Below are 15,541 nucleotides of genomic sequence, written 5' to 3'. Positions count from 1 at the left end.
ATCTTCTAAACTTTAGTCCCTGCATCCCAACACCCCCTGGGCCCCGTACACCAAGCCACTAGTCACACATTGCTCCATTCTTCACTGTCTCGCACGCATAGGTGTTGTCCCTTCCCGTCGTTCCAATTCGCCGATCTACATTCGCTGATTCACTGTCGCCGGATGCACCATGCCTCTCTATCGGTCTCACCCATCTTGCGTCGCCTGCGATGCTCGACTGCTTTAGTGCCAGCGCCACTGTGCCACCATGCTCGAATCATCGCCAGACAGCTCTATGAACCCGTGACCTATACTACACCTTTTGGCCTTCTGGGCGCGTGCCACCACCTCTAGCTCTAGGTGCACATGACGATGAGGCTCAGCTAGATAAAGTCATTCCCTGCATGTGCATGTTAGCGCGATGCCGATGCTGCTTGCTAGTGTAAACTGACGCCAAGGTTAATGAAAAACGTTGTGTTTGTTAGTCATGCAAATGTTACTGAAACATATTGACACATGAATCTAAATAAGAACGTAGGATCGATTTGCAACATGACTTGCGAATGGAAGGCACATTCCATCGCTCGATCGTAAAGAGAAGAATACAACAACATAACAAGGGGTTGTTCTGATCTAAGGCTAAAAATTAGCCCACCTTCTGAAAATGGATGAAACATGGGGGAATTATAGGCTACAAGGGCTATGGATTCTAACCACCAATTTACCTCTCCAATTGCTCTTAGGCTACATCAATGAAATGGGTATGCAGCGTAGCGCCACCTCTCATAGTCGGCTCATGTGCTTCACCGTGATCGCTGGCTCAATGAAATGGGTATGCGTCATGTCGAACCCGAGACGCGTGGCGGTGGCCGGCTTGAGCATAGCCTCTGGGTCGGCCTCCATGGCATCACCCAGGCACGACCACATCCTAGCGTACACCACCCACACCCCATCCTCCTCTAGGCTCCATGCCACCATCATGGCCGCCGAGCCTAGCTGCCCCGGCCGCACCCACGGCATCACCAGCCACCGCCGCCAGAACCTGAAGTCCCCGTCCACCCAGAACGCCATGAATGCTGACAACACTAGCGTGGGTCTCCCTATGCCGACGCCCACCGCCTCCATACACTTCCCACCATCTCAGAACACCCCCTTGCATGCCTCCATCCATCCACCAGCTCGTCAAACTGCTCTGGCCGAAACACCTCCGCGATGGCCGCGCGCGCCATCGCCGCCACATCGGCCAGCGGGGACAAGGAGATAGTGTCCATGGTGGCCTCCCTCGACTCATATGTGACCACATTACTAATATAGAATATCAGCATGTCCGTGTCATACCGGGTAGGGTCATGGCATGGTCGGACGTTGACAAGCCACATGAGGCGGTAGTGTGTGTCAGAGCCACCGATGGCCATGGCGAGCAGCTTCTAGACATGCGTGGACAGGGCCTCTAGGCGCGTGGCGCAGCGAGCGGTAGCGGTCGACGTCGGCCATGGAGACCATGTAGATGCGACGCATGAGGGTAGCCACCAGGAGGGAGTTAGGGAGCTCCCCATGATAAGCTATATAGGATCATTAGGGGTAGATCTAGTGGGTGATTTCTTGTTAAACAGCAAGAACAACCTTTGGATGAACAAACTGAAGAGAGAGAGGCACAGGGGTCAGACCATCATTGTTGGTGGATGAGGAGCCCACCATCGACGATGTCGGTGAAGGAGTGGTAGTGGCATCTGGCGGCGGTGTCATAGTCGAACGCAGTGCAGTGCGGGCGCAGTCCAGTGGTGACAACAAAGGCAGTGGCACTTCCCATTGATAGGTTCTTAGGAACAACTAGGAGTAGATCTTGTGGTTTGATTCATTTCTATTTGGCTTAGAACAACCAACAACATGAACTAGAGAGAGAGGGAGAGAGAGAGAGTAGAGTGCCATACCTTTGGGCTTGGCAAAGAAGGAAGAAATCGCCATGGCAGTGGTGATGTAGTGAGGGGTGATGGTGGCACAGCGTCGTAGTCGAATGCTGTGTAGAGGAGGTGCGGTCTAGTGGCGATGCAGAGGCGATGGTGAAGTCAGTGGCGGCTTCCCATCGCTGGTAGCACCGTCTCTCTTGATCGGTTAGCGTTAGGGTTTCTTTGTAGGAGGGTTGTGACAGCTCAGGTCAACCTCATAGCTAGAGCCCTAGCCCCCACCTCCCTTTATGGTGCTGAGTGATGGGGGGCCACCAACCATGGAGCGGTTGGGCGCCCCCGATCAGGGCGCTGATCCAAGGGTCCAATTGGCCGTTGGGCCAATTGGTGGAGATCAAACTAACATTCTCCCCCTTGATCTCACATTATTCCTTAAACTTAACTTACTTACTTTATCTTGTTGCCATTGCATCATAGATCAGTGCATAGAACGTGCCTCATCGTCACGGTTTGTTGCCATTAGATTAAATAGCTACAACGCACCTCTCTATTTTAAAATAGATACTCAACTAGGCTCTTAGTATTCAAAAATCATAGGCTTTCCCATAAACCCATGTAGACTATGTGTTCTCTGAACGCACTAGGTGGTTAGCCTTTGGTAAGCGGATCCGCAAGTACTCACTTGGTACTTATGTGCTCAATTCTTTCAACATGATTCTGGATTTTCTCCTTTACAACATATACCTTAGTGTCAATGTGTTTGGCAGCACACTTAACTTGTTGTCTTAGGAGTTAACTTACTTTAAATGGTTATTGTTGTTGTCTACCATTACTAAATCTGATACAAATTCCCTTAACCTCCTTTTGCCTATTCCTTAAGCCTCATGTCAAGCTATACTATGGTATGCATCACTGATGACACCACAAATGTTTCTTTGGAGCTCTTCACAATAATACTCCAACTACGAGTGTTAGCAACTGCTGTGGATTTCACTACACATCTCGCCAAAACTTAACATTTATACCCACAACTATTTGAGAGTACTTGCCCTTTCTTACTCAACATGAGGCCTATGATACTTTGCAAAATTGCAAGACATTTTCAACTCCATTCCAGTGATCTATATCTGGACTGGACTTCTGCCAAAATATCCCGGATACATAAACTACGTCAGGGTAAGTCCTTACTTGTACTTGTACACTCATCAAGCTTCCAACAGCTGCAGCATATGGAACCATGTTCATTTGATCGATCTCATATCGGTTCCTAGAATACTTAAAGTTTCCATAACTATTACCCTTGACTATAGGAGCAGGCGTATGTTTACTCGCATGCATACTTTATTTCTCTGAAATTTTTTCTAAGTATGCCTTTGCGATAGTCCTAATACCCCATTTTCTTCTATCTCGTTGAATTTCGATTCCTCGAATCAATGATGCTTCACCAAGATTATTCACATTGAAACTTGAGGACAAAACTTCTTCTCCAATGATAGATTAACATCACTACTAATGAGTAGAACGTCATCTATTCACAGGATGTGGAAAGTGAATTTTCCATTCTTGAGCTTTGCATAAACGCTATTGTCCTTCTCATTTTCTTTAAAAAAACTAAACTTTCTTATCTTTTCATCAACTTCAAATACTACTGTCTAGAGACTTACTTTTGACCCATAAATGGATTTCTATAGGCGACATCCCATATGTTCTTTTCTTCCATGACAACCTTTTGGGTTACGCCATGTAAATGTTTTCATATAAATCCCCATTGACGAATGTCGTCTTTACATCCATCTGATGTAACTCTAAATCATAATGTGCCATTAACACCATTATAATTCTAAAAGAATCCTTACATAAGACTAGAGAAAAAACTCTCATTGTAATCTATTCTTCTCTTTGCTTAAAGCATATTGCCATAAGTCATGCTTTATATCTTTCTACATTCCCTTTGAAGTCACATTATTGTCTTGTAGACCTATTAACAGCCTACTGTTTTGGCTCCATTTGGAATTACTTCTAAGTCTCAAACATCGTTGGTACTCATCGAATTCATTTCAACTTTATTTCTTTCTACATTCCCTTTAGAGTCACATTTTGTCTTATAGACCCATTAACAGCCTACTGTTTTGGCTCCATTAGGAATTACTTATAAGTCCCAAATATCGTTGGTATTCATTGAATTCATTTCAACTTTCATAGCTTCTTGCCATTTAAATGAGTAAAATGCTTCTCATGGCTTCTTCAAATGAGGTGGGATCACCCTTCATTTAAATTTCTTTACTAACATAGACTTTATAGTGATAAGAAAACTGGTTTACTAATTCTTTGAGACCTTCTAGGGCCTCAGCTACTAGCACTTTCATATGGGACTGTTGTTGCTCTTCTTTGCCAAGAGACAATTGATTCTACAGGCTCCTGTATAACAAGATCCTTATTTACATTATTCATCTTCTTTGAAGAGCTAACAACATGTGTTGTATTGGTCATACAACATCAACATGTATTAAGAAACTTGTTGCTCCTAAGTCACTAGAGTGGGCACACAGTCTCTCTTCTCTTCAAGTCTTAGGTCTCTACATACCTCTACATACCATGCTCCCCTAGATCTTCCCATCTTTTCTAAAGATAGTGTATCTTCAAATATCTTATTTTGAGTTTAATTTGTTAAAATCTCGTATGGCGCTTTAAGCACCACCTTAACATCTTTGAGACTGACTATGCTATTTTCCTATCAAAACTTTAAAAAGTCCAAGAATTTAGCTATTTCTCTGCGTAGGGGTATCATTGTTGTAACCGTTGTACTCCTTCGATAGTCACATTCATCTTAATTAATCTTTATCTCACTCTTAATGAAGAGTATCTTTTTTTTAATTGATCTTTATATTTTTCTCTCCCTCAAAATATGACATGAACTTTACTGCCATAATTTCAATAACTATTCAGAAAGCCTGTAAATGAGAAGACACTTATAACTTCATTCACATGATTGTGTCACGTAAACAAAGTTATTTCTTGATCTGTTTAGAAGTACACTTTCCTTAATTCAATTTAAGAACTCAACGAGGTCTTTCATTAGCGATACTTTTGCAAGTCACACTTGCATCTTTTCTTATCTTTTGGTTAGTATTGACCATGACTATGCATTTCTTTTGTGCCAAGGTCAATACTAGGACAGCATAAGAGTTACCCAAATTTCTCTCGCTATGCGGGATACAAAACATGTGAATCATCACAAAACTTCTCTCATCATGCTGGATGGACTAGCATAATTACTATGCCAAAACTTCTCCCCATGCAGGATACATCTATACAAAAACTTAGTCATGACGACTAAAACATTCACTTATACTTTATTTTTCAATTAAATCTTTCCGTTGGTTCCAATTTAATCCGAAAATTAATAAACTAATAAAAATTGTCCTGAACTGGTTTAACTCAAGCCTTTTTATTGACATACCCAGCATTATAGCCCGTTGGCATGCAACCGAGTGATATCGTCGAATTAAAACATACAAGGTGCTTCTGCATCAATTATACATCACCGTTGGGTAGAAAATAGAATTAATGCATAGAACTCATAAATCAACTTGAAATACATATAACTACTCTTCAAAATTAAATTCTTCCATTGGTTCGAATTTAATTAGAAGATAATCAACTTCATTGTAGCGAAAACTAAATGAAATACATTTTTTTAGTTCAGGAGCATTTCTTGGTCCTTATCTACTCTCTGAAATTTTCACCACGTTGGTGTAAAATTTACCAAAGATTTTAAACTTCAAACTTAAATTTGTTATAATATTATCATCATCAATGTTGGCCAGAAAATGACAATACCATAATCTTACATAAACTAAATCGGACTACTTCTCTAATTAATTTTTTCCGTTGGTTCTGTTTTAATTAGAGGATCAACATAATCATAATTTTCTAAATATAACTGCTCTTCAAATTAAATTCTTCCGTTGGTTCGAATTTAATTGGAAGATATCAACATTAAACTTTGCAGCGGAAACTTAAAAACATAATTTATCTACTTTTTAGAAGTATTTCTCTTTGCTCATCTACTCTCTGAACAATTTATCCCGTTGGTTCAAAATTGAATAGAGGTCAAAATTTGCTTCTGAATATAAATAAGCAGAAACTTTGCTACTGAAATTAGAAAAACTTAATTCGGCCCAAGGTCGAACGGCGCGGTGCGCCCTCATGCATTCTAGGCATGAAAACCAGCCCAAGGCCCATAGGTACGCTGTGTCCTCCCGCAACCCAGGTCGCAACCTGGGCCTAGGCCGGGAAACCGCTTTCCCGCCTCGGCCACATACAGCCCAAGCGCCGCCGACCATCGAACTGCATCCGACGGCTGTCCGTTCTTCTTGCTCGAGTAAAACCCCGCCGCGGCGGTTCACCCCTGAATCCTAACTCACTCTCATCCCCTGCCTCTCTCTCTTCGCTCTCATGCCGAGCAGGCGTCAGCGGCGACTGCCACGGTGGCGATCGGTGCCGATGAGGAAGACATCTATCGGACCAAGTCCACCTCCCCTTCTTCCTCTTCCTTTCTCTTCCCTTTCCCTTTCTCTTCCTCAGCACCGTAGTCAGAGACGACCATGACGCAACGGCAGTGGTGACGGCGGAAAGAGAAACCTAGGTAGGTCCCATCCCCTCTCTGTCCTTCTTCTAAGTTAGGACTACTTCTGATTCTGTGATCTAGGGTTAGGGTTCATTCTTATTATCAGTGGTCGTGGGTCCAAATCCAGCGAGCCATCGTGGTTTCTATCCCGCGGCAGAAAACCAACGGTGATGGCAAGGTAAAATCCTACCGTCTCTGATCTAGGGTTAGGTTTAGGATTTGGGGAATTTGAAAAACTATTCATCTCCAAAGACTTAGATCTACACCTTAGAAAAGTCTGGCTCTGGTACCATTGATAGGTTCTTAGGAGTAGATCTTGTGGGTTAATTTATTTCTATTTGGCTTAGAACAACCAACAACATGAACTAGTCGAACGCCGTGCACTGGAGGCGTAGTTCAGTGGCGATGCAGAGGCGACGGTGAAGTCGGTGGTGGCTTCCCGTCGCTGGTAGCACCGTCTCTCTTGATTGGTTAGCGTTAGGATTTTTTTGTAGGAGGGTTGTGGTGGCTTAGATCAACCTCACAGCTAGAGCCTCGGCCCCACCTCCCTTTATGGTACTGTGCGACGGGGGTCCACCAACCATGGAGCGGTTGGGTGCCCCCGATCAGAGCATTGATCCAAGGGTGAGCCAATTGGTAAGGATCAAACTAACACCCATCGCTCACCGTGCTCTCTTGATCGGTTAGGGTTAGGTGGAGAGTGATGGCTACGGTGAACCTCGTGTCTCAAGCTCCAGCCCCATCTCCTGTTTGTAGTGCTGCATGATGGAGGCCCACTGGCTTACGAGTGGATGCCCCCATCAGGACGTGAGTCAATGTACGACTCGATCATTGAACCAAGCCGGGTGGACCGAGCCGGGTGGAGATCGATCTATCACCCTCGACGCGTACCGCGTGAAATCGGCGTCCACTAATGGGCTGTGCGGGCGCCGCGGCGATGAGCTCGGCCGGAAGAGTGAGGCACGACCATGGTGGGGCTCCCACGAGACGCCGCCAGTGTGTAGCAGCTCCGCCCACGCGGTCTGCTGCGCCGTCAGGCCATGGCCATCCACCAGCAGGTGGTTGGTCCCCCACGAGGGCGCGAAGCCGCCACACGCGAACCGCACGAACTGCAGCGATAGCACGAGGCCAAGCTCGAAGGGCACCGGGATGTTCCCGAGCGAGCGGTCGGCGTCCGTGAAGTCGACATCGGCGAGCGCCACCGCGGCGTCGGCGACCATGAGCTCGGCCCAATCAAGAACCAGGCATGTATGGCTGGGCTTGACAATAAACGAATTTTATTATCAGCACTGAGCTGTTAGGAGTACGAAAGGCTCCCAGATTACAAAATCCATTACATTCCTTAGTGGGCATGAGGAACTGTGCTCCTGATTGGAGCAAATTACAGCAGGAGGCATCATAGAAGAATTTGATTGCAAGGCCTGTAGTGCCTGCTTGGCAACCAGATCAGCAGTTGTATTTAGTTGTCTTGTAATCTTGTAGATTTTGTGATGTCTGCCTGCATTTGATGCGATGAACCTATTGGTGAAGCTCTTAATTCTCCAGTCAGGTGGAGAGAACTCATTTCCATTGAAGAAGGTCACTAGAGATTGATCATCAGAGAGGTAATTCAACGATCTACCTAATGACACAGATTTATAGAAAGTGCTGATCAAACTTTCTCAACTTTGACTAGATTTATAGAAAGTGCATGCATGCAACATTTATATCTCTAGATAAGTTTATTATATGAAAGTACTATATTCAACAATCTACCTAATGATACTAATTATATAGTATAAATATTAATATTTTATTAAATATATTTGGTCAAACTTAAAAGTTGTTGACTTTTTGGGAAGCAAGAATGACCCTCTCAGTGCAGAAAGTGACCAACTAGTAAATATTTGTAGTTTTGCTGTACGTTGTGATCGGAGGTGGCCTACCACTCAATGACATAGGATTTATACTAGTTCAGGCAATGTGCCCTACGTCCAGTCAGGGTCGGTCGGTAACTTTATTCCTGAGCCCAGGTGCTCGAAGTCTGTAGTGGGGTTACAAACAAGAAGAAGAAAGGAGAGGGTATACAAGAGGTTTGGATGGCTCCGACCAGAAGGGTTACAGTCGAAACTTGGTGGTCCTATGGTTGTAAGGGGTTGGTGTTGATCTAGTGAGTCTGAGCTTTGTGAAGTCGATCTCCCCTCATTGGAGGGAGTGCATCCCCTTTTATAGATGAAGGGGATGGCTTTTTACAGGTGAGAGGGAGAGAGTACAGATATTTCTAAGCCTTGCTGTCTACGGTGATAAAAACTGGATAATGGTTGAAGCCCCCCAATACTGTCGATGTCGCTGTAGGATGTCAGATGTGCATGGGGGGTCGAGCTATCTTCTTTAGGAAGGATGGACACCGGTACCTGCAAATACTTCTAGATGCCTAGTGGCATATGAGGAGCCACGCTATGTTCACCCGGTATGGCAAATCCTAGAGCCCATACCGCGATCGATGTCTAGAGACACGTGGGAGGCTTGCCATATGGGAGTTTCTAGCGGCCCCTACAATACTTTGTGTCAGGGTGGCTGCAGAGCACTGTTTCATGCAGGGTATGGTCCTTGGTACAGTGGTTTTGACTTGTGAGCCATGCCTTGCCTTTCTCCGCACATCTTCTGGTTCCTTTCGAATGGGGAGCCCCCGGTTAGATGACTCCAGTCGGCTCTCAGTGCGTCGGTCGGAGAAGAGCGGTGAGCAGGCTTTCCATGAGCCCCGGTCGTGGGGTCGGAGTAGGAAGCAGCGTTTTGGCCCAAGCCTTCCGATTGGAGAGACTGCTTGGAGACGGCTGGTGCCTGAAGCGAGTGCTCTGGTCAGAGAGGTGGGCTGAAGAAGCTGGCGAGCTGGCACCTATTCTTAAGGGTAGACCTTTCGGTCGACGACTGGACTTCCCTTCTGGCCCGCTGTATTTTAGTTTTTTGGGTCGGCCCATGAAATATATGTTGTTTTTCTAGGCCGAGCCCGGGCGTGGAAGACGGTCCTCGAGGGACCCCGGGTTTATGAACCCGACAGGAGCCCCCGAGCCCCCGGGCGATTTGAGCCGAATCGTCCGGGGGATTTTTTGTCTTGCTGGCAAGTGCGCGCGAGCGCACCCGCGGGTGTAGCCCCCGGGTGGTTCGGGTGGAACCGGCTAGGGGGTTCTTTGTGTTGTGTCTATGGGTGCGCATGTTTTGAGTTTTAAGACGTGATTTTGTTTAACCATGGCGTCGTTGTGCAGCCGAGGCGTTTTCAAGCGCGGGGATTGGATTGAGACAGAACTTATTGATCCCGGCGTCGGTGCACACCGAGGATCGGGCGAGGAAGTTTAGTTTTGGATGTAACAGAGTTCGATCTTTGGCGTCGGTGCGCGCCGTGGGATCGGATAAGGTGGAGTCGCGAGTAGACCCAGGCGTCGGTGCTCGCCGTGGATCGAGAGAGTTAGTTTTAGTTAGTGAAGCCATTACGCGAGTTTAGGAGTCGTGGTCCTAGGAGCCATAGCCGGATGTCGCCGATCCTGTCGACGCGAGTTTAGGAGTTGCGGTCCCACGAGCCATAGCCAGATGTCGCCTATCCCATCGACGCAAGTTTAGGAGTCACGGTCCCAAGAGTGGTAGCCGGATGTCGCCTATCCCATCAATGCGAGTTCGGAGTCGCAGTCCCATGGCATTTAAGCCCTTGAGCCTTATCGGGCCTTCGTGGGGGTTGTGAGTTGTTTTGCGCTGCCCCATCCAGTTCCTCACAACCGGAGGGGCTGAGTTTCATCGCCTGTCCCGATCGCTCGGGCTCGAAGACTAGCTCGGTGAGCTCGCTAACGGGTGTGATCGAGTGGAATCCGGGTCCGTCGTTCGTGATGGGGTCGGCATAGCCCTCTTGTGGCATTCCACTACTCCTTTACCTGCAACCTGGCATATGCCTAGGTCATTTCGCAGAGTGACCCGAGTGGCCTGATGGCCTCCCCTCGATGGGGATTATGTGGGTCTGGTGAGAGGTTCAGGATCGAACGAGAAGGTTGAGATGACCCGATTTGCCAGACCGGGCGAAGGCCGCACGGTGCTCATCTACGGTTTTCTCACCTGGCTCTATTTGGTTGCTCATGTCAAATGAGGCAAGCCACCGCTTTGTGGCACAACACGGAGCGTTCTGGTGTATTTCATTGCACGTGCGATGCTTAGTTCCCGAGCCCCCGGGCGGTTCATGCCCTAACCATCCGAGGGATTCAGGCGTATGGAATGAAATGTGCGTATGGATTTATGAATGTTTTAAATTGAAATAAAGGGGCCTTGATAGTGTTTTACCTTGAAGACTAGAGAGATGGTGTTCGTTGAGCTCCAGTCGGAAACGTCTATCCAGGACCTGTGCTTGTCAATCGTGGGTTAGCCCTCATGTGAACAGTTTTGTATTTAATGAACATATGCTTATCTTGATGACCTGAGAGACGGGGTTCGGAGAGCTTCAGTCAGAAATGTCCAACCGGGACCCATGCTTGTCATTCGAGATGGAGTTGGCATGGCCTGCATGGGGCGCCCCTTTGCTTCCTACCTATATCTCAGGTGCTTATCCTAAGTGAATCGATCGACTTAGGAGGCCGGTTGATCTATCCTAGGTGACTCGATCGACTCAGGGAGGTCTGGTTGTCTCTCGGTGGAGATTTCGTGTGGTGGTGCCTGCACGACTGGAGTGACAGAGTTTGAAGAGCTCCAGTTGGAAACGTCCGACCGGTACCTACGCTTGTCAATCATGGGTTAGCCCTTGTGTGAACTATTTGTATTAATGAACACATGCTCACCTTGGTGACCTGAGAGATGGGGTTCGAAGAGCTCTAGGCGAAAAAGTCCGACCAGGACCTATATCTCAGGTGTTTATCCTGAGTGAATCGATCGACTCAGGAGGCCGGTTGATCTCTCCCGGTGGAGATTTCACTGTTGGATCTCTCTAGGTCTGGCCTAGGGAGATGGGGAGTCATCCTCGTGTGGTGGCACTTTGGTTTTCGTGCCTAGCGCACAGTAGTGGTTGATCATGCGGTAGTGGTGGGCCAAGGCCAGGCCATGTCCTGTCCGATCAGGAGCTATTCCATCGAGCAGGGCACGTCTTATCTGCATTAAATGAAAGAAAGAGAAAGAATCTCGCCCCGTCATTCCGGCTTCCCTGATCGGTGCGTCCCTCCATAACCACCGCTCCCTTTTCCTTAAGTAGGAGAGGGGAGAATGTTTTCGTTCTGCTCTCTTGCCTGTTCTTCGTCTACCGCCGCCTTCTCTCCTCCTCTTTGCCATGAGCATTCCTGAGAGCTACGGAGGTTTCTAGGAAAGAAGGGGAGAGAACAAGGGAGAAGAGAGGTACTCACAAAATGTCGGACTAGAGGTCGTCCACTGTGAGGGTGTCGGTACTAGAGGCATTCGTCGTGAAGGGGTTCCTGTCACCGTAGGAGGTGGCGCACTGGAGGGTCCCCGAGAAGGAGGAGTTCCCGCAACCTCGTCCCGATGAGGTGGTGTCTTTCCTTACCTTCCATGAGCATGGATTAGGATACCCCGCGCACTGGTTCTTGTGCAGGCTCCTCAATGAGTGGGGTCTGGAACTGTAGCACCTCAACCCGATGGGGGTGCTACACATTGCTGGCTTTATCACCGTCTGCGAGGCTTTCCTTGGGATGGAGCCACACGTGGACCTCTTCTGGCTCTTCTTCTTCGGGAGAGCCATGGCGGACTAGAGTTTGGCCGAGATCGCTCTGGTCGGAGGCTTCACCCTACAGTAGAAGCCATGCATGGGAGGATCATGTCCCGCGTACTCCCCATGTGACTCCAACCGAGGATGGCATGGAGAGTGGTTCTACATTAGGAATCCGGCGGGGGCGCCGTTTCCGGCGTTTACCGGTGGGAGGCCGGTGAAGCAGAAGAGTTGGTCGTGGGGCTATGCCCACATGGAGAGGCACAAGGTGGAGGCCATCGAGGAGGAGCTCTAGGAGCTCGTAAGGGATGGCCTTGATGGGGTGCGTGTGTTCCACACCCTTTACCGCCACCGGGTCGTGCCATTGGCAGAGAGGACGCACCTGATGTGGAAGTACGACGGCCGGTCAGACCCTGACTGCGCGTCGTCGTAGGAGCTACCAGATGATGAGATCTAGAGTCACGTCGGCCGAGTGCTGCAGCTGAGGCCTAACAAGATGGTGGTGGGAAAACCCATACCGTTTAATGCCTCGATCGTGCCCTCGCTGGTATGCTCCCTCACTTTGCTTGTGCTTTTCCCTCCGCCCCTCATCTTTTTTGATTTTGGTTCATTCATTCCGTAGGGGCTTGGGAGGTACAAGTCCTGGCCACACCTTCCCAAGGGGGTGGTGGGCCGGGCCTGGTAGGTCGCCTAGAAGGAGGCGGTAGACGCCCAGAAGAAGAAGAAAACCAAGGAGGTTTAGCGGAAGGAAGAGAAGAAGAAGGAGGTCACCTGGCACGTGAGGGCCGGGGAACATGCGAGCGACATCGAGTCAGAACTCGCGTCAGATGATCCTATGGATCTAGATGACATGGCCTTCTCTGATGAGGAGGAGAGTCGGGAGGTCGTTGCGACCTCGGTGGTGTGTCGTGACCCTATGACGATGTCTGCTGGTGAGGAATAGGAGGTCGTGTGGCGTGCGGGGGTTCCTACGTCAAGGAAGCACACGGCTAGCGCGGATGTCATTGGTGAGCGAGCGATGAAGCGGATGCGGTCACCGTGCCCCACGACGACGTTGCCAGCTCCGTCGTTGCCTGTGGCAGACGCGGCCGATTGAGCCAGGCAGTCCGAGGGGTGGCCTGACGAATGTGCGGTGACAAGACCGGTGCCAATGCCGAACTTGCGGCCAAAGAAGGCCCTGCCTGCCATGGGTGCGGCCGATCAGTTCGGGTGGTTCGAGGGGTAGACTAGCGCCCGGTCGACGTGCGACTCGTAGTCGAGGGACGCCCCGCCTGCTACTCTAGTCGGGGAGCCCCGAACCAGAGGTCATAGCGACCCGTAGGCCAGGCAGGAGTGGGTTGGGACGACTCTGACCTCGTCTGAAGTGAGGGGGTGCGGGTCACAGTTCGGGAGTGGTCCTCGTCCTGTGGGCCCGTTGTCATCGAAGCCTGTCTTCAGAGTAGCGCCGCTCGCCACTTGGTATGTTTTCTTTTGTTGCTTCTTCGACTTTTGGTGGTCGAGTCTTTTTGGAGTGCGGCTTACCCACGATTTCTGTCAGTGGCCGGGGTACACTGGGGTTGAGCATCGCCCCGGCCTCCATGCAAGAGGTTTGGAGGCCCACTCTATAGCATGTTGCGGCGAGCGAGGGGGGCAATAGGGTGGCAGCGGTGAACCATTCCCTCCCAGGGGTGGTGTCCCCTGGGGCGGCTGCTGGTAATGTGATAGCGGCGGCGATGTTGTTGGTGGCGATCCCGATGCCGGTGGCGGAGGTAACCCTTGCGGCCCCTCCTCTGCCGGTCGTGGTGGAGGAGACGAGGGGGGCGAGCTCCCCACCGCACCGGGTGGAGGGCTACACGCCCCATCCCTGTCGTCGAAGCTGAAGTCACAGGAGGAAAGCATGGCCGGAACAGAGTTGGGATGCCAGGCAGCGTCTCATGTGAACGTGGTGGTGGAGATCCTGTCTGACGACAAGGCGGATACCGTGGTGGATCCACCGGTGTCGCCGCGGGAGCTAGCGGTGATCTGGTTGGAGGCTAGGCCCTCTAGTGGTTCATCGGAGGGTGACCTAGAGTGGCCCTTCCCCGAGGACCTGTTGAAGGCGAGGTTCATCCTCTGGGATTCCTAGGAGCACCAGCTCTAGGAAAATTTTGGTAGACAAGGGCATGCCGTGGTGTCCGAGCTCACCGAGCTGTCCGCGAAGCTGGAGAGCGCCCGGAAGCAGGCTTAGTTTGCCCAGCAGCTGGTTGAGGTTGACTTGTAGCTTGCTGCGAAGGTGAGTTTCTGGTACTTCTCCTTGCCCTTTGAATCTTTTGTCGGTTGTTTTTATAATGCATGTTTTCCATAGGAAATAAGGAAGGTGTCGTCCCGCAAGTCTCACTTCCTCCAGGCGGAATACGCCCGGATGGCCGAGCTTGAGCGCTGGGTGGAGTCCGCTTGCTGCGAGTCCTAGGTCCGAGCGGCTGAGGCGGCTATAGCACGGGCAGAGGAGCAGCGTGCGGTAGAGCGGGCGACTACTGCCGAGCAAGGGCTCGAGGCGGCAAAGGTCCACCAGATAGAGACTGAGGCGGGGCTGTGCACGTCCCTGGCGAGCACCAAGGCGGCACTCCAAGAGGCCTTGGCAGCCCTTGAGCCAGAGCGAGCCACCCTGGAGTTGGCATAGAAGGCCCTGGAGGCAGAGCAGAGGGCCCGGTCGGAGGTGGATCGAGAGGTGCTCACGCATCAGGACCAGGTGATGGGGATGGAGGATGCGAGTGGCCGACTACATGAGTAGGCGGCTCAACAGGTAGAGGATCTCTCCACCCTTGAGGCCTCTCATGTTGGTGTGTACCTTTTTATTTTCTCATGGTGTTGATTCCTTTTCCCCCAGCCTATTTCTGAGCTTGTCGCCCTTCTCACAGAGCTGGGAGAAAAGGTGAAGGCGCTGGAGCAAGACCTAGAGATGACCAAGGTGAACCTCAGGCGAAATGTCGAGGAGCTAGCCAAGTCCTGTGAAGAGCGACGTGCTCTCGAGGGGGAGCTTGGTCAGATTCGCAACGCTGCCTAGCTCATCATCTCAGAAGTCTTTGGGTCGGCGCCAAGTACCAGCGTGCTCGTAGTTCAGCTAGCGGAGGTCCCGGACGCGGTCAAGGACCTCATCAGGAGCGGGCTATTTTATGGAGCGTCGGGGGTGCTGACCTTGGTGGCGATGTACAACCTGAACCTGGACTTCGCCACTATCTGCGGCGGGTATGCTGAAGGCCTGAGCATGGAGGACATCCAGTCAATCGGGGTGAGCCTGCTGCCGCACGCACGGTTGGTGTCAGAGCAGGTCTCCACTGAGTGGGTGATGGATGTTCGCCGTCAGGACATGGCCTGAAGCATGCGTGGAGAGGATGCCTCCGAGCC

At 50.0% G+C, this 15,541-nt stretch overlaps 1 pseudogene; it reads right to left on the bottom strand.

Annotated features, from left to right (window-relative positions):
- Window positions 1–762: 762 nt before the first annotated feature.
- On the bottom strand, window positions 763–13,366 carry LOC136523184 (coniferyl alcohol acyltransferase-like; annotated as a pseudogene).
- Between the last annotated feature and the right edge of the window lie 2,175 nt (window positions 13,367–15,541).

The sequence above is a fragment of the Miscanthus floridulus genome, chromosome 18 (assembly GCF_019320115.1).
Source record: "Miscanthus floridulus cultivar M001 chromosome 18, ASM1932011v1, whole genome shotgun sequence".
NCBI classification, from domain to species: Eukaryota; Viridiplantae; Streptophyta; class Magnoliopsida; order Poales; family Poaceae; genus Miscanthus; species Miscanthus floridulus.
This window is presented reverse-complemented; position numbering and strand designations above follow the sequence as displayed.